We start from the raw sequence: 19442 nt of genomic DNA, 5'->3' as shown, positions 1-19442 counted from the left end.
CTTTTTCTGCTCTACTGTATATATGAAATGTTCATTTTATTTGAGGTTTCTTAAGTTTGATTTAAAAAAAAAACTAAAGTTACAAAGTTTGCTGAGGACAGAAGCAAAATTGCAGGGTTTAAAGAATGATAAGAAGACACTGAATATAAACTATGAATTACGGGGTTTGGGGGGGGGGGGTTCCAGCACAGAAGGAGAGATGAGAGGGCAAAGGCTCTGACAGATAAATTTTTGTGTTTGTTTTCTTCTGTTTTACAAAGGACAGGCAATATATGAGTTTGTAGACAACTAAATGTGACTCATTGAGAAATAAAAATTGAAGACGGATGAAAGAGATGGAATTTATAGAGCAGAATCCCAAAAGAGATGAAACTACATGGACTTAAGTATACAAGGATAAGTATCAGTCAGTCAGTCAAGCAGCATTAACTAAGTACATACTATCATGAAAAAGGAGAGGGTAGGCAAAATATAGAGAAGATGGTGGAGAGGACAGAAGTTGAGGGAGCTCATGTTTAATGCCCTCATTATTTTTTTTAATCTAAATTTAACAAACATCAAATAACCTGACCATTTCCATATACTTTGTGGAACAGACAGTGAGAATTGTACATAAAATGGAATTACTATTACGTAAAGCTTGGATTTTATTTAAAGTATATAATAAATTCAACATACGCCTTTCAAAGCTGTGCTGCTTTTCTATGGTTCCTATTGGTTTTATTTCTGTTCTCTTTTCCTTTTTCTTTTTTTTTTTAAAAAAAAATTCAAACCATATCCCTTACCTATCCTCTCTTTTTTAAAAAATAAAGACAAACTTGTAACAAATATACAGTCAAGCAAAACAAATTCCCATGATAACCATGTCCAAAAACTTACTTCATTCTACATTGCTTCTCAGTGATCATGGTACTTGTCAGATAATAAGTAATTATTAAGTGCTTACTATTATGCAGATGGAAAAGCCAAAAAAAAAAAGATCTTTGACCTAAAGAAGTTCCCATTCTAAATGAAGAGATATCATGCAAATAACTATGTATTTACTAGACATAAACACAGTAAATGGAAACTAAACACAGAGGGAAGGCACAAGCAGTGTGTGTGCATATAGAGGTTAGGAGGATGTGTATAGGGGAGGAAATAAGGCCCCTTACAGAAGCTGGGATTTGAGCTGGATTTGAATGACTACATGAAAACCAGAAAATGGAGGTAAGGAGGAGGACATTACACAGAGGGACATAATCTCTACATGTTTAAGAAAACAAAATATTTTCAAAATTATGCAAAATATTTTCAAGGAAAGATCCCTAATAACTAGGAGAAATGGGGGATGGCCTCATGTAGGAAGGAGGTGGCACCAGAATTTTGAAAGCAGCTAGGGATTATTTTTTTTAATTATTTATATCTCTTATTTTTATCACCTTCATTTGGCAGTATATCTGTCCCCACAGCCAACCTAGAGGACTATCCCTTATAACAAAGGAAAAAAAGGAAAGAGGAAAAAACGTCCAATTAAACTAACCAATATATCAGCCAAGACCAACAGCATATGTAGTTTTCCATAACATAGTCCCCAATTCAGTTTTTAAAAAGGGGGAAGGGGACAGTATATTTTATTTTGTTACCTTTTAGGGAAAACTAATTCCTGTTGTCGAAAAATGGTAGAACCCTGGTCCTATCACATACATCTAGCATTTGGAATCCCTGGGCCAAGAGAGTATGGATATTTCATTAAGTTCCTTAGCATAATTTCAAATTGCTCTCAAGAACAGTTGTACTATAAATAGCTATGCTATTTCACAGATCCATAAGCATTTTATTAAAAATAACTAAGATTTATATAGTGCTTTGCATTTATTATTTCATTTGATCCTTATGAAATTTTAAGTTAGGCATTATCATTCCCATTTTAGGGATGAGAAAACTGAAGCATAAAGGTTAAGTGACCTGCCTATTGTGACCTAGAGGTAGGATTTGAACTCAGGTCTTCTTGGAGTCATAAAGAGTTGGACATGATTGAAATATAGGAACAACAACAACAAAACAAACAAACAAAAAAAGATCCAAGCTCCTGGAAGGCTGGAATTGTTTTATTTTGAACTTTGTATCCCCAGGCAACTTAACATGTATGTATTAAGTGACTACTATATTCCAGGCACTATAATAAGCACTAGAGATTAAAACAAACAAAAAAAAAAGGCAAAACAGCCCCTGAGCTCAAGTAGCTCTCATTCTAATGGAGGAAAATTAAGGAGCACTACAAAAGGTTCCTTGTGAAAGGCTGAGACTTGAAGAAAGCCAGGGAGGCCAGGAAACAAAAATGAGAAGGGACAACATTCCTGTCAGGGGAGACTGCCAGTGAAAAGGCATTGAGTATAGAGGTGGAGTGTTGTGTCCAAGGAACAGCAGAGGCCCCGTATCACTCAACTTTGATTCAATTCAGAGGGGAGAAAATTATAATTAGCAAGTTCTGAAGGACTTAGGAAAGTGTCTTACATTTTGTTGTTGTCCCATCGTTTCAGTGTGTCCAACTCTTTGTGACCCCAAGTGGTTTGCCACTTCCTTCTCCAGCTCGGATGAGGAACTGAGGCAAACAGGATTAAGTGGTCACACAGCTAATAAAGTCTGAGGCCAGATTTGAACTCAGGAAGAAGTCTTTCTGACTTCAGGCCCAACTCTATCCAATGAGCCACCTAGCTGCCCTTACATAAAGCCATTCAAATATTTACTGAATTATACTGAAAGTGAATTTCCCTCCAGCTAAACACTACTTTTCCAGACTTCTCTCCCAATGCTCCCTTTTCACACACTCTACACTGCAACCAAACAGGATCACCCAAACCATCCAAACTTTCCAAACTTGATACCTCTGCTCACACTGTTTGGTCTTTCTGCAACGTCTCTTTCCCTGCTTCGACTTCAATTGCAATCTTTCTTACAAGGCCCAGTTCAAATCCCCAGCATCCCCACTCTAAGCCTTTCTTGGTTCTATAACCTATTCCCAACTGAAAATAAAATCTTCTATCTGCAAACTGTCAAGAAATTGTGTGGCTATTTTATTTGACCCAACTTAAAATTTCAATTGTCTCCTGGGTTACCTATACTTAGATGTTCCATTAGCCCCTCAATATATTCAAATACAAATTCACCAGCTTCTTCCCAAAACCTGTTCCTCTTCCCTTTTAACTGAAATAATATTCTGTTTCCTCATTAGTAAAATGAAGGGGCTGGAAAAGATAGTCTCTCAGATCTCTTCCACTTCTAAATCTATGGAGATTATAGATTGTACTTATGTAGGGGTGTGTATGTGTTTATGTAACATATATACACACATATATATCGCATATATACGTACATATAACATGTATGTATATACATATATACACATATATTCATGTATGTGTATATATATAGATATATATGCATATATATACACTATATATCCTACATACTACAAAATATAGATTGCATATAGAGAATTGTGGAGTAATAGCTGACTTTTCTTTTTCTCCTGACAGCCACTAATTATCAAATTCTGCTGTATTTATATACATGTATATATTTAATTCTGCCCCTTCTCTCCAATCCCACTGAAACTCTAGCTCAGGCCCTTGTTACATTTTGTCAGAACTATTGCAATAGCTTCATAGTTTTACCCTATACTCCATATTGCAATAGCAACCTATACTGCTAGCAGGTAAACATTTGAAAAGTACACCTCTGATCATGTCAAATTCCTTGCTCAAAAACATCCATTGGCTCTCTATTACTTATGACAGAAATTAAAGGTTATCTGTCTCAACCCAAACCAGAACAAGAATCTTATCTCTAACACTGACAATAACAAGTCATACTGCCTCAGCACAAAAGCCTTCAGTGATGAGACATTCATTCCTTCCCAAGGTAGATCATTCTACTTTTAGCTGGTTTCAATTGGAGATTTTTTTAAAGATTTAAAAAAAAAACACCTTAGTCTGTCTTTCTACCCCATTGTTCTTGGTTCTATTCTCTGGGCCTAAACTGAATAATCCCTCTTCCATTTAAAGATTAAATACTTGAAAATAGTTATGTCCCTACTAAGTCTTCTCTGGGGTAAATATCCCCAGTTTCTTCAACTAATCATTATAAAGCATAGTCTCCAGTTCTCTCACTATCTTAGTGACAGTTTCTCTACCCTCTCCAGACTTGCCAATGTACTACCTAAAATGTGACATCCAGAATGGAACACACTATTACAAATGTCATCTGATTAAAATAGAGAAGAACAGGGCTAATCTACCTCATTTTGGAAACTATGGCTCTTTTCATGCAACCTAGAATAAGTATTTTTTTTTGGTTACCATGTCACACTATTGTTGACTCATATCAAACTTGCAGTCCACTAAAATTTCTAAATATTTTTCATATAAACTGTTCTCTAGCCTCATTACGACCTCCTTTACCTTTTGCTAGTGAAGCTGATTTTTAAAACTCAAACACAGAACTTTACATTCAGCTCTCCTAAACTTAATCTTATTAGAATTGGCCAATCATTCTGAATTGTTTATATCGTTTGGGGGGAGGGTAGAGATGGGGAGAAAATTTGTAATTCAAACTCTTGTGAAAATCAATGCTGAAAACTAAATATGTTAAATAAATAAAATTGTAAAATGAATAAAAAAATAAGCCGATAAAATGTATTTCTAAAATAAAATAATTTGCCTTATTACATTTTTATAGTCTACCATCAGATAATAGCTATTATTTTGTATATGTTACTCCTCAACCAGACTGGAAGTTTCATGAAAGCACAGACATTGTCTCAATTGTTCAGCTCTGGCATACCAACTCCTATGCAAGGTACAGTGGGTCATACTAGCAATGCTACATGCAGATTCTATATGATGGGTCACATGATAACATGATATTCTAAATCTTAAAAAAAAAGCTCAGGAATTGTTATAGCAATTCATATAAGCTGGTATCAGATGATCCTGATTACTCATATTACGGCAACATCTTATAAAGACAACGGAAAGATATATCACAATGCTATAGGGTTTACAAGAGTACTCATCATTGGCTATGAGTTTAAGAAGGAAATAAATTTCAAATGTGATATATCAATAATCAGCAAGATATACTTTCCACAATTTTCTCAGAAAACTCACCCTCAGAATTTGTGAATTCTTCAAGATTTAAGGGATCACTTAGGTTATAAATCCTTCAAGATTTAAGGTAACACTTAGTTGATATTAGTGGAAGCCATATTATGACTGTGTAGTGTGCTTCCTTTAAGAAAAAGATTCTATTTATTATAAGAACAGCAAAACTTTTGTAGAGAGAAAATGGTTCACACTACTAGTTTGTGCGAAATTCATACTTTTAGACCAGAATTATTACAGGAAGTTGTCAATAACACTTACAGAGTGTTCTCCTCATCTCCTAGGAGATTTGTGACAGAAGTCAGTATGTGAAGGGTACCAACTAGTAAAGGTAGAGATTTAAATGAGGTAACTGAAGCAAGTTCAAAGAAGCTAAGGTTAACTATCCCTCTACAATAGTTATATTATTTTCCAAAGAGGCAAATTTGGGGGATCAAGAATATCATAAGGAAGTGTAAATCCCTCTTCCAGAAGTCTGGTGAAGTTACTCTTTCTTTTTTTTAATTCATTTTGAACTTAAATACATAAAGACAAAAAAAAAGAACATTTCCATGTATACAGCACAATATAAAAAGATGATTATAAAACCATAAATTTACATTTTACACTGTTAACTTTTTGAAAAATTAGATTAGTACTATATACCATTTTAAAAGCTTACTTTACTTCCTATGCTTCCTTCTATTTTTTTTATTCTCCACTCTGCAATTTTTATACTCTCTGGTTTGGAATATCAGACATTCCTCTCCAACTGATAAACCTTAAGAATGGACCTCTCAGACATCCTGGCTAATAGGCCCAAAACAAAGAGTTGAACACACTTCCACTAGGAGACAGATAAGCCTTGAACAAAGGACAGGAAATTCTGAAACTGCTTTTTGAGAACCTAGCCAGTTCTCAAAAACAAAATGATTGACAAGATCTTCCCCTCCTGAGAGGAGTAGCTACCCCTTCTGGAGAGGAACACCCAGGACAGTCAGCAGTAGGCCCTCCTTGTTCAGGAAGCTATAAAAGTCTCCACGTGGAACAAGCAGGTGGGATCAGTTTCCCTCTTGGACCTTGATCGAGCTGGGCTGTGTAAACCGGAACCCCCCTCAGCTTTGAGAGGATCAAGCGCTGGAGTTCCCCCGAGAGGTGATGAATTGATGTTGCTTGTGTTTATCTTTGTTGTGTTAACTGTGTTGGTTAGGAATTTTTGTTGCTTTCAATAAAAACCTTATTCTTTGGGAGTGTGCTTTATTGCCAGCGCGAATCTGAATCTGAACCTAATTTAGTTTAATCGAACAACCTCTGAGAAAAGGCACAAAGAGCAGAAGGCCAGAAGAGTTTCTGCTTACCACAGAACAGTTCAAGAAGATTGTTGAAAGGCATAGCAGGAAGCCAGTCAAAGGGGAGAAACTGGAAGAGAGGGATTCCCTTTCCGATTTATAAGACCAGCTCAGCTGAGTCCTCATCAGCAGAATGAGGATCTGGCTCTGAGGAGGAAGAAGAGAGCAGCAGTGAGGAAATCAGAAGAGGAAGAGACAGGAAGTAATTCTGAGGAAGTATTTGAGAAGTCTGATAAAGAAGTGAGTGAAGAGGAAGAGCAAAAGAATGGAAGCCCTATCTTGGTTATTACAGAGTCAAGGTTTGACTGAGATTTAAGAGAGAGAGAGAGAGAGAAGTGGGAGAGGGGATGCTGCAAACCAATCCCATAACGAAAGGAGATTACATCCCAACTCTCCAGCATCATCTCTCACTGAGATGAAGCAGGAGTTCCCCAAAAACCCTGCCCTCCAGGGTTGTCAGAGTTTGGAAGAAGACCGGAACCTGAACACAAATGAGGAAGGCACCTATGCCGTGGTATACAAATCAAAGGATATAAAGACTAGTGAAACTGTCTCTGAAATGCTTGAAAATGGAAAAAGAGAAAGAAGGCTTCCTAATTATCTCCCTCAGGGAAATAAATACCATTCTGAAAGCTCAGCACCCAAACATTGTCACTGTCTGGGAGATGGTGGTGGGCAGCAGCATGGAGGAGATTTATATCATGATGAATCATGTGGAGCGTGACATCAGGAACATCATGAAAACAATGAAGCAGCCCTTCTTCCCAGGAGCAGTGAAGACACTGATGATCCATTTTCTGTGAAGGGTGAAGCATATTCACGACAACTGGATCCTTCACCAGGGCCTGAAACCTGCTCCTCAGTGGGCATTTTAAAAGTTGGTGATTTTGAGATGGCCAGAGAATACAGCTCCCCATTAAAAGCTTACATGCTTGTGGTGGTGACACTGTGGTACCAGGCCCCAGAGCTGTTACTAGGAGGTAAGAAATACTCCACAGCAATAGACATGTTGTTAGTGGGTTGTATCTTTGCAGAGCTGTTAACTGAGAAGCCCCCGTTTCCAAGGAAATCAGAGATTGACTAGATCAATCAATGATACATTACAACTTGTTCAGCCATTCCCCAACCGAAGGCATCCCTGCAATTTCCAGGGTTTTTTGCCATCACAAAGAGAGCTACTATAAATATTTTAGAACACATTACCTTCTTTTCATTTTTCCCTAATCCTGGGCAACAGACGCTAATCGAGGGATTTCTGGGTCAAAGGGTATAACAGTTTAATCACTCTTTGGGCATAATTTCACATGTCCCCTAAAATGGTGGGATTAGTTCACAGTTCCTAAAACAGTGAATTAGTGTCCCATCTTTTCCACATCCACTCCAACATTTGTCACTTTCTCCTTCTACCATGTTAGCCCATCTGATAGGTATAAAATGATATCTCTCTCAGGTGGTGATCAGCAGATGTTTTTTCTACTTCGACTTTACCCTCTCATTCAAGAAATTCATAGGAATTTTTCTTAATGATTTCTTGTAATAATGTATCAAGACTCTTTTTTTGATCATAACTTTCAGGGACTCCAACAATTCTTACATTATCTCTCCTGAATCTGCTCTCCAGAGCAATTGTTTTTCTAATGAGATATTTCACATTCTCTTCTATTTTTTTCATTCTTTTGATTTTGTTTTATTGTTTCTTGATGTCTTATGACATCATTAGCTTCCCTTTGCCCAACTCTAGCTTTCAAGGAGTTCTTTTCTTTCTTAAGTGTTTGGATTTCTTTTTCCAATTAAGTGATTTTCCTTTCATAATTTCCTTGATTTTCTTGTATTGCTCTTCTTTTTTCTTAATTTTTCCTCAATCTATCTTATTTGATTTTTGAAGTCCTTTTTAAGCTCTTCTAAGAACTCTTTTGAACTTGTGACCATTTGACATTTCTCTTTGAAGTAGGAATGGCTTTTTTTAGGGGTGTAGGGTATGTTCAGGGAAGACTAGTACCTTTGGGAGGAGGGCTACTGAGCCCTTTTCAAAGCTGCTTTCCACCTTTGGTGTCTACCTGATTCACCCAACTCTCACTTCTGGCTCCAAGGAGCTGTGGCATGAACAGCAGCCACACCCTGGTAAACCATGTCATCAGATGGGCTAAACCAGGTAGTGAGTAAGTGAGGGGTCTCAAACCCATTGGTGAACTACGTAGGTATGTACCCCAAGCATGTGAAAACTTCTCTCAGCAGAATGGGCAGATGAGAACAATTTGTTCAAATGGCAGTTGAAGTAGGAATGCAATGTGGAGTGCCAAAGTCATTCACAGTATCCTGAGCCATCTTGCCCCTGGACTCCAGTGACTCTGAATGAAACAGTGAGGCCAACAGCTTCATACAACTGTACCTCACTTAAGTCCAATTTATATATGAATCAAAAGATATCACCCATACCATCTTACCATTTTTATCTATCTGAAAAGTCCTGTGCTAACACTAGTAAGTGACAAACCAGCAATTATGGATACACTGGGAACTGTAGTCATAACCCTGCACACAGGTGGCCCAGGCCATAGGGTCATCTTCTAACTGGACTGAAGTAGCAGTGGAACTCAGCAGGCCCCTGAGTGTCTGACCAGCCTTTCTAAGAACCATACTGCTCTAAGGAAGGGGGCTAGAAAAGGTGCCCTAAAAATTATCTGTTTCACCCAACCCTGGCTTGCTTAACATAGCAAGCGGGGATCCAACTTTGCAGTCAAAATATTAAAAAATATACAAAAACTTTTGCAAAGATGATTCCACTCACCATCAGTACATGAAATATGTGTACAGTTAAAGGCAACATGAGATCCAGTAGACCTGAAAGACGAACAGTTCTTGTTGTAAGAGAACTCAGGAGGTATCTCATCCAAATAGCAGCCCTGAATGAATCACAAATGGCAAATGAAAGCCAACTTACTGAAGGGAGGACTGGATACACATTTTTCTGGAGTGCCCACAGTGAAGGGGAGCACTGTAAAGCTGGCATAAGTTTTACAACCAATACTAATCTAGTCAACAAACTTGCATACTTCCCAAAAGGACTGAATGAAGGGCTCGTGACAATGTGATGTCATAGTGCCACACCACCATCATCAGTGTGTATGTTCCCACCATGACAAACCCTGATGAGGTTAAATAAAAATTATATGAAGATCCAGAGAATCTCATCGATGTGTCAAAAGAGAACAAGCTTATAATTCTGGGTGACTTTAATGCCAGAGTAGGCATACACAATCAGACATGGCAAGAAGTCATTGGAAGGAATGGAACTGGCAAGAGCAAGAGCAATGGTCACTTACTACTGAAGACTGGTGCATCTCATGGCCTTTTCACCACCAACACTGTATTCCATTTGCCTAAATCTAATAAAATTTGGTGGATGCACCCTTTCAGCAAACATTAGCATTTAACAGACTATGTCATTATAAGAAGAAGAGAGAGAAAGGATGTGACAATGACAAAGGCAATGTGTGGTACAAAGTGCTGGACTGATCATAGACTTATCCTCTCTCCAACTTAAACATTCATATTCAATGAAAGCAGAGGACCCAATTCAAGACAACTATCAGAACACTCAATTTTAACAAATTAGAGAGTTTTTCCATGCAGGAACAATTTGTTGCTGACTTAGATGGAAAGCTGAACCAATACATGGTTGGCAACAACGGAGCAGAAAAAGAATGGCAGCACTTAACTCCATCAAAAGTAAAGTAGAAAAAAAGCTTATAGAGATGAAGGATTCTTTGCTCAGTAAGAAGGCAGATGAGGAGAAAGGATTCTGGGAAGATGACAGAGGTCAGAAAATTCGAAGCTCTCGAGATTTTCCCCCACAAAAGAATCAAAATAGCATCTTAGGGTGAACAAAGTATGGGTGGAGACAAAGAAGAATAGCTGTACAACCTGGGTCTACCCTGGACAACTTGAGAAGATCAGAAGAAAAATCCCAGGACAGTTTGATCCCCATGAATAGTAAACACCTCCAGGCTAGGTTCTGTTTTAACAACAAGCAGCAAGTCCTGCATTAGTTGGTTTGAGAGGCTGCCACGGTCCCAGCCACAGGAACATTTCACCCTGGATAGTGAGGGGAGTTGGGCTTTTGAGCCCAGGAAGATTGAGAGAACCTCTGCTGATGAGGAACACCAGACCGAACTGTGCTGTGAAGAGCAGTGGGGGTGAAAAAGAACAGGCACACAACTGGTGAGTCCAGAAGCAGTGGGGCAGAAAGCCCCTAGCTGTGGGCACTTACAGGAGGTTGGAGGTTGGCTTTGATTTCAGGCTTGAGGGGAAAACAGAAGATCTGGGGCAAGACGCACTGTTTCCCATACCCCAGGGTTAGAGATGATTATAAAAATCAAGCTATTACCACAAAAAAATGCACAGGACTTCCGGAGGTGGAGCCAAGATGGTGGCTGGAAAGCAGGGACTTGCATGAGATCCCCACCATATCCCTCCAAAAACCTATAAAAAATGGCTCTGAACAAATTCTAGAACTGCAGAACCCATAAAATAGCAGAGGGAAACAGGGATCCAGCCCAGGACAGCCTGGATGGTTGCTGGATGAGGTCTATCATGCACGGAGTGGAGGAGAGCAGAGCTCAGCGTGGGACGGAGCAGGACCAACCAGACCAGGAGCCCGGCAGGACAGGCCCTAGGACCCTGAATCAGTGAGCTGTGGCAGTTACCAGACTTCTCAACCCACAAACACCAAAGACAACAGAGAAGGTTGTGGGAAAAGCTGGTGGGGACAGAGTTCAGGGTTAGGCCACCACCCCAGGGGCAGCGGGGGAGGTGCAGCTACAGAACTACAGCTGCAGTTACTTCCGGCCCCAGTCCCACGTGGTGGGAGGAATTAAGTGGTGGATCAGTGCAGGAGTGCAGAACCTGCTGAAGATTTGCATCAGGTTCGGGTTGGCGGTTCTTGAGGAAGGAGGAGTGCTGATGTGGCAAAGCTGGCTGTATAGAAATACCTCTGAAATCAACGGCACATCCCTTCAAGCTTGGAACAAAGTACTCTTTGCTCTACAAGCAGTCATACCCTGACAAAAAACTCAAGGGTCAAGTAAGTCGGCTCGGAACATGGCCACGCAGCAAAAACACATCCAGATTCAGTCTCAGACTTTGGAATCCTTCTTTGGTGACAAAGAAGACCAAAACATATGGCAAGAAGTCAACAAAGTCCAAAAGCCTACACCAAAATCCTCCAAGAAAAACATAAACTGGTCTCAGGCCATGGAAGAGCTCAAAAAGGAGTTGGAAAAGCAAGTTAGAGAAGTAGAGGAAAAATTGGGAAGAGAAATGAGAAGGATGTGAGAAAACCATGAAAAACAAGTCAATGACTTGCTAAAGGAAACCCAAAAAAATTAATGAAAAAAATATTGAAGAAAACAACACTTTAAAAAATAGACTAACTCAAATGTCAAAAGAGCTCCAAAAACCCAATGAGGAGAAGAATGCCTTGAAAGGCACAATTAGCCAAATGGAAAAGGTACTCCAAAAGACCACTGAAGAAAATACTACCTTAAAAATTAGATTGGAGCAAGTAGAAGCTAGTGACTTTATGAGAAATCAAGATATTATAAAACAGAACCAAAGGAATGAAAAAAATGGAAGACAATGTCAAATATCTCATTGGAAAAACCACTGACCTAGAAAATAGATCCAGGAGAGATAATTTAAAAATTATTGGAGTACCTGAAAGCCATGATCAAAAAAAGAGCCTAGATATCATCTTCCAAGAAATTATCAAGGAGAACTTCCCTGATATTATAGAGCCACAGGGCAAAATAGAAATTGAAAGAATCCATCGATCGCCTCCTCAAATAGATCCCAAAAAGAAAACTCCTAGGAACATTGTCACCAAATTCCAGAGCTCCCAGATCAAGGAGAAAATACTGAAAGCAGCCAGAAAGAAACAATTTGAATACTGTGGAGAAACAATCAGGATAACACATGATCTGGCAGCTTCCACATTAAGGGACCGAAGGGCTTGGAGTATGATATTCCAGAGGTCAATGGAGCTAGGATTAAAACCTAGAATCACCTAACCAGCAAAACTGAGTATCATGCTCCATCGCAAAATATGGACTTTCAATAAAATAGAGGACTTTCAAGCTTTCTCGGTGAAAATACCAGAGCTGAATAGAACATTTGACTTTCAAACACAAGAAACAAGAGAAGCATGAAAAGGTAAACAAGAAAGAGAAATCATAAGGGACTTACTAAAGTTGAACTTTTTTGTTTACATTCCTACATAGATAGATGATGTGTATGATTCATGAGACCTCAATATCATAGTAGCTGAAAGGAATATGTGTGTATATATATATATATATATATGTGTGTGTGTGTGTGTGTGTATACATATATATACATATGTGTGTGTCTATGTATGTATATATGTAGGTTATATATACACACACACACACAAAGGGCACAGGGTAAGTTGAATATGAAGGGATATCTAAAAAAATAAAATCAATTTAAGGGATAAGAGAGGAATATATTGAGAGAGGGAGAAAGGGAGAGATAGAATGGGGTAAATTATCTCGCATAAAAGTGGCAAGAAAAAGTGGTTCTGTAGGAAGGGAAGAGGGGGCAGGTGAGAGGGAATGAGTAAATCTTGCTCTCATTGGATATGACCTGAGGAGGGAAAACCATACACACTCAATTGGGTATCTTACCCCACAGGAAAGAAGGAGGAAGAAGATAAAAAAGGGGGGATGATAGAAGGGAGGGCAGACGGGGGAGGAGGTAATCAAAAACAAACATTTTCGAAAAGGGACAGGGTCAAGGGAGAAAATTCAATAAAGGGGGATAGGTCAGGAAGGAGCAAAACATAGTTAATCTTTCACAACATGAGTATTGTGGAAGGGTTTTACATAATGATATGCATGTGGCCTATGTTGAATTGCTTGCCTTCTTAGGGAGGGTGGGTGGGGAGGGAGGAGGGGACAGAATTTGGAACTCAAAGTTTTAAAAACAGACGTTCAAAAACAACAACAACAAAAAAAGTTTTTTCACACAACTAGGAAATAAGATACACAGGCAATGGGGCATAAAAATTTATCTTGCCCTACAAGAGAAGAAGGGAAAGGGGGATGGGAGGGGAGTGGGGTGACAGATGGGAGGGCTGACTGGGGAATGGGGCAACCAAAATATACACCATCTTGGAGTGGGAGGAGGGTAGAAACAGGGAAAAAATTTGTAATTCAAACTTTTGTGAAAATCAGTGCTGAAAACTAAATATATTAAATAAATTTTTAAAAAATGCACAGGCAAAGGAGAAAGAATCCAACCATAGAAAGCTATTATGGGAATAGAGATGACCGGGGTTCATCTTCAGAGGAGGATACTGAAGTAAAGAAACCTCCAAAGAGTAACATCAAATGGTGACCTGCTGAAAAAGAATTTATAGAAGATCTTTAAAAATACTTTAAAAATTAAATGACATATTTGGAGGAAAAAGTAAAAATTAATAATAATAATACTAAAAATAATCCAAGAAAAACAAGGTTATAAAAGGAAAGTCAACCAATTAGAAGAGGAGATCCAGAATCTTAAGGAGGAAAATGACATCTTGAAAATTAGAATTGGGCAAAGTGATGCCAGTGAAATTATAAGAGATCAAGAAATAATTAAACAAAATATGAATAATGAAAAAATAGAAGAGAAAGTGAAACATCTTATAAAAATAACAGATTTGGAGATAGATCAAGAAGAGAAAACATAAAAGTAATCTGACTAATTGAAAGTTATGATCAAAAAAAGAATCTTGATACAATAATACGAGAAATAATTAAAGAAAATTGTCCTGAAGCATTAGAATGGAGAAGGGACGTAGAAACAGAAAAAATCCATCCATCACCACTTAAAAGAGGAAAACTCATAGGAATGTCATAGTCAAATTCTGAAACTCCCAGGCTCAAGGATAAAATATTAAAAACATCTAAATTAAAACAATTTAAATATGATGGCGCCACAATTAGAATTACACAAGACCTAGCAGCAGATACATTACAGGACTGCAGGTCTTGGAATACAATATATTGAAGAGCAAAAGAACTGGGGCTCTGACTGAAAATATCATCCCCTGCAAAATTAAGTATTATCATGAATGAAAAAAATGGACATCTGATAAACTCTCAGACTTTCAAGATTTTGTTAAAAAAAAATCTTGAACTTAATAGAAGATTCAACATACAACAACCAAGAGAAACATAAGGTACATACCAAAGACTGATTACAAGGGATTATGTATAAGGGATTCATAAGGACAGACTGCTTACCTTTTAAATATATATAAAATATATGCCTAAGGTTCTTATTAATAACTGGCAAGCTCATAAGAAAGATTGGGGTAAACCTGACTACGATATGAATTTAAAAAGTAAAACCATTTAGGAACAGCTAAAATGTAATTATTTTATACAAATGAGGTGCAAGAGGAAGAATGGACACAGAGGAATTAAATGGGGGAGGAGGGCTGGTAATTCTAGTAACCTACTTTCATCAGGACTGGGTTTAAGGGGGAACAATACATATATATTTAGAAGAGAATAAAAGTCTTCTAAATTTAGAAAGAAATAAAATGGTAGGGGTATAGGGAGCAGGGAGAGGACAAGGGAGAGATTTTTAGAGGGGAGAATCAGGAAATAGATAAAAGATGGGTATAGAAGAGTGTTTAGATTTATGGGAATGGGAGGATAGGGGAGGAATCCTTGGAGGGGAGTAGGCAAGTAATAGGAGGGCAAGGTAGTGGGTTCAAGTAAAGTAGAGAAGACAGGAGGAATAGGAAACAAGAGATATAACAAATAAAAACAAAGATCAGGAGTAGAATATGTTTGGCAAAATATATATCTATATATGTATGTATGTGTGTATATATGTATGTATATATCTATAGCTATAGAGAAACATATCTAAACTTTATTGTAGCCTTCTGGGGGTAGGGGAAAAAAAGAACAAAGTAAAAGTGCACAGCAGAGAACAAAACTCACAAGGAAGCAAAGAAAAGATGGACAATTCTCAACACTGTGTATTATTTATCATCCAGGCTTTCTTGAAATGAAAATTTATTGTTATATATTTTGAATCCTCTACTGCACATGGCATGCTTTTTTTTTCTTTTTTACTTTGTATTTGAGTTTTAGTATTTAAGTTTATGATATGTTTTGTTTCTTTTCTCTATTCTGTATTTGTATTCTGGCCCTTGAGTCTAAAATAAAATTAAAAAAAAAAAGCAGATGAGATTCAGTTTTACACTGATAATAACAATTCAAAGTGCTTTCATGATGCCTTGAAGACTATTAATGGGCCAAAGACCTATGTTGCATCTCAACTATTCACTGCTGATAGAGCAACATAGATTACTGATAAGGACATGATCCTAGAGAGATAAGCTGAATACTCCCATAGAGTTCTCAACAGACATCATCAATCAATGCTGAAGCCACTGACTGTTTACCTTAGGTTGAAGTCAATCCCTCTCTAGACAAACTTACAACTGAAGAAGAGGTTTTGAATGTCATTAGGCTGCTCTCCTGTGGCAAAGTGTCTGGTGTTTATTCCATTCTAGCAGAAATTTACAAGGTATGGGGTCCACTGCTCATACAAAAGCTGACTAAAATCTTCTAAGTTATATGGAAAGAGGAGGTTATCTCCCAGGAATTCAAGGATGCCTGCATTCAGCATCTCTATAATGGTAAAGGAAATAGATTGTCCTGTGACAATCACAAGAGGGTCTCTCTTTTAGTCATTGCTGGCAAGCTTCTTGCCAGAGACCTCCTTAATAGGCTTATCCTTCACTTGGAAGTTGGTCATCTCCTCAAGAGCCAATGTGGCTTCAGAAAGGGTAAAGGATTGGTCGATATGGTGTTTGCTGCCTGACAACTCCAGGAGAAATGCCAGGAGCAGAACAGAGGTCTGTACACAACATTCATTGATCTGACCAAGGCCTTTGATATTGTCGGTTGTGAATGCTTACAGAAACTTATGTTAAAATTTGGTTGCCCAAAGAAGTTCATCAGTATTGTATGTCATTTTCATGACAGCATTCTTGACCAGGTTCTAGATTAATGGAAAATGTTTGCACTCTTTCCCAGTCACCAATGGAGTGAAGCAATGCTGTGTGCTTGCTGCCATGCTTTTTAGCATGATGTTTTCAGCAATGTTATTAGATGCCTTCAACGAGGACAAACACAGCATCAAGGTCAGCTACCACACTGATGACAAATTATTTAACTAGAAAAGGCTATAAGCTAAGACTAAAGTAAAAGTGCACAAAAATGTACGTTCCTGGAGAGCAGGACTGCCTTTCTCTTTGGTCGTATTTGTAACCCCAGCACTTAGCACAGTACCTGGAACATAGTAAATAAATATTTAATAAATGCTTGCTGACTGACAAAAGTTCTAAGCCTTGAAAGCCTCTGCCAATTTCATGCCATAAAAGTGTCCCTGCTCTTTACCGGGCCCCTAACTACCACCCCCAGGCATTTGCCTTACCCCTTCCACCTTGCTCTCCTTCTACCACTTACATTCAGATTGTGGAGGGAACAGACTTTGTAGGGAAACAAGCTGCCTGCTCTCCGGGTTCACCTGTGCTTGATGAGTAACAACACAGAGAAACATAAAGAATGACAGTTGGATCCCTACGTCTTCCCTTATCCATAGCAGGCTTGGCTTGTATTTGCTCCACTTTGTTTCCTATCCTGAATGGTATCCTAGTATCATTGCCCATTGTTTTCTTTTACAGAAATGTCTGGAGCCTCTATCACTACACCCAAAGAACCCTGTACTTCAAGTTTTAAAGCTTTTTTACACTTTGTCTCAATCCCACCTGACTCCCCCATCTCCTCAGTCCCTAGATCTAAACACCTAGTTATGGCTCTGAAGTCCATTATACTCTGGCCTACTCAAACATCTAGAATATCATATTCCATTTTGGCTACCACATTATAGAAAAGCTAGAAAGAGTACTAGGATGGCAGAGGGTCTGGAATCAGGCATAATGAAGATCTATTCAAGAAACTGGGAATGTTTGACCTGGAGAATATACCATTTAGGGAAGACAAAATAGACGTCTCTATGTGGAAGGTGACCTTTCAAGGTCAATATGTAGAAGAAAGACTGGCCTTGATTTTCCTGTTCCAGAGAACAGAAACAGTAGGAAGATATTTTAAAGTCAGCAGTGTCCATCTACACATAAGATTAATTTCCAAATATAACTCTTTTTCTTTAAAATATCAAAGAACACTAGAATTTTCAAATTGTAATCAAGTATTTTTGGTTAGCATCAAGGTAGAGCTCATATATAAAAGAGGAAACTAAATACCAAGATCATACGATTAAGTGACAGTAGAATATTAGCTCCTTGAGTGCAGGGTCTATTATAACCCCAGTACCTAGCACAGTGCCCCTAATATTAACTTTATAGATAAAAGACTAAGGTTCTAGAAGTTGAAATGGTTTCCCCATGGTCCCAAAGATAGTATGAGACATGATTTAAACCTAGATCTTACCTAACTCCAAGTTCAGCAATAACAACCCCTGGGCTTCTCCCAAATAAAGGCTTGAAATGAAACAATAAAAATATATTACAGCTATGATACAAAAGCATTATTAAGAATGCAATGCATAATTTTATGCTCATATTCAAAAAGTTATATGCAAAATACTCAAATATGTAAAATATTCAAATAACCAAGAATAAATACTATTCTACTCCCTAGGGCACTAACAGAAAATTATGTGTCATTCCCTCAGTTTCTAATAAATATTTTTATACACACAAAGGAAACAAAATGACTAAAAAGAATCATAATTTTATTGCCAAAAGTTATGCAACAGAATAAAAGTTCACAAGCAAAATGAGTCATTTCCAATAACTAGGCTATACCAATTTGGAAAGAGCTAGATTTGCTTAAAGAAAAGAACCACTGAAAATGTACAATAAAATTAACATCTGAAAGAAATTCCTCTTGGTGACATGGGGAAAGCTGGTACCAATACCCAAAAAGCAACTACAAGGAGAGAACTGCTATGCTTACTTTGTTCAAGGAATAATTTAACTTGACTTTTTTAAGGGAAGAGACAGGGAAACCAGACTTGTGATTTCATAGATGTAGGCTATTCCCTAAGTATATCCCCCTGCTGCAAAGGTTAAGTTTACTTGTCCATAATCACACATGTGTCAGAGACAAAATGTGAAATTACAGTCTTCCTGACTCCTTGGCTGGTCATCTATCCATACTATGCCACATTGCCTCTCCCTTCTTTTCAAAATCATTTTCATTTACTCCCAACAGCAAAGTATAACAAAAATCATTACAATAACACAAGATAGTCTGAAATGTTCATTTTTTTAAAAAATGCTGGTATTTAATATGTGTTTCTCATCAAAGATATGGATTTAAAGGTTCGCTATAGCAATAATTAGAATGCCTCCTCCCTCTTTTTTCTACCAGATAGCTATACCACTAAGTTCTCTTATTAAAGACAAGTAGCTACCCTTCTTCAATAAATGTCACAGGTAACAGAATGACTCACTTCTGTCAACAAACAACTATTTTCCATTGGTGTATATTGTCACAAATATACATCAAAAATAGCATATCTGACTTAAGCACCAAAGTGAAATGAAAAAAGGCTTTTGTTTTTTACTTTAAAAAATGTCAACTTCAGTTTTAAATGCTGCCTTTAGAAGGATGAAATTCAAACTTGGGCCACTTAACAAAACCTGTTCATATTGCAGGCGGAATGTCTATAACTGGGATTCTGAATAGAAGCAGAGGATTGTCAAATGAATAAAACTAATTTCAACCGTGCACATTCTTGAGTATTTTTTTCTTTCTTTCTATTCCCGTCTCTTTCCCTCTTTTTCATAATGCAGTTTTGTAACTCAAACCTAATGGGGAGACAAGAAGTAGATTAATAAGAAAGAACTACACAA

General features: G+C 37.8%; 1 protein-coding gene and 1 pseudogene across 2 annotated transcripts in view; one reads left to right on the top strand and one right to left on the bottom strand.

The window, feature by feature from the left end:
- CCDC91 (coiled-coil domain containing 91) overlaps positions 1-19442 on the bottom strand; it is a 543117-nt gene that overhangs the window by 468430 nt on the left and 55245 nt on the right. The gene's annotated exons all lie outside the window — the stretch shown is intronic.
- Positions 1204-7568, top strand: LOC118851344 (annotated as a pseudogene).

This window comes from Trichosurus vulpecula, chromosome 5 (genome assembly GCF_011100635.1).
Source record: "Trichosurus vulpecula isolate mTriVul1 chromosome 5, mTriVul1.pri, whole genome shotgun sequence".
Classification (NCBI taxonomy): Eukaryota; Metazoa; Chordata; class Mammalia; order Diprotodontia; family Phalangeridae; genus Trichosurus; species Trichosurus vulpecula.
The sequence above is the reverse complement of the archived record's forward strand: the minus strand, read 5'-3'. Positions and strand labels throughout refer to the sequence as shown.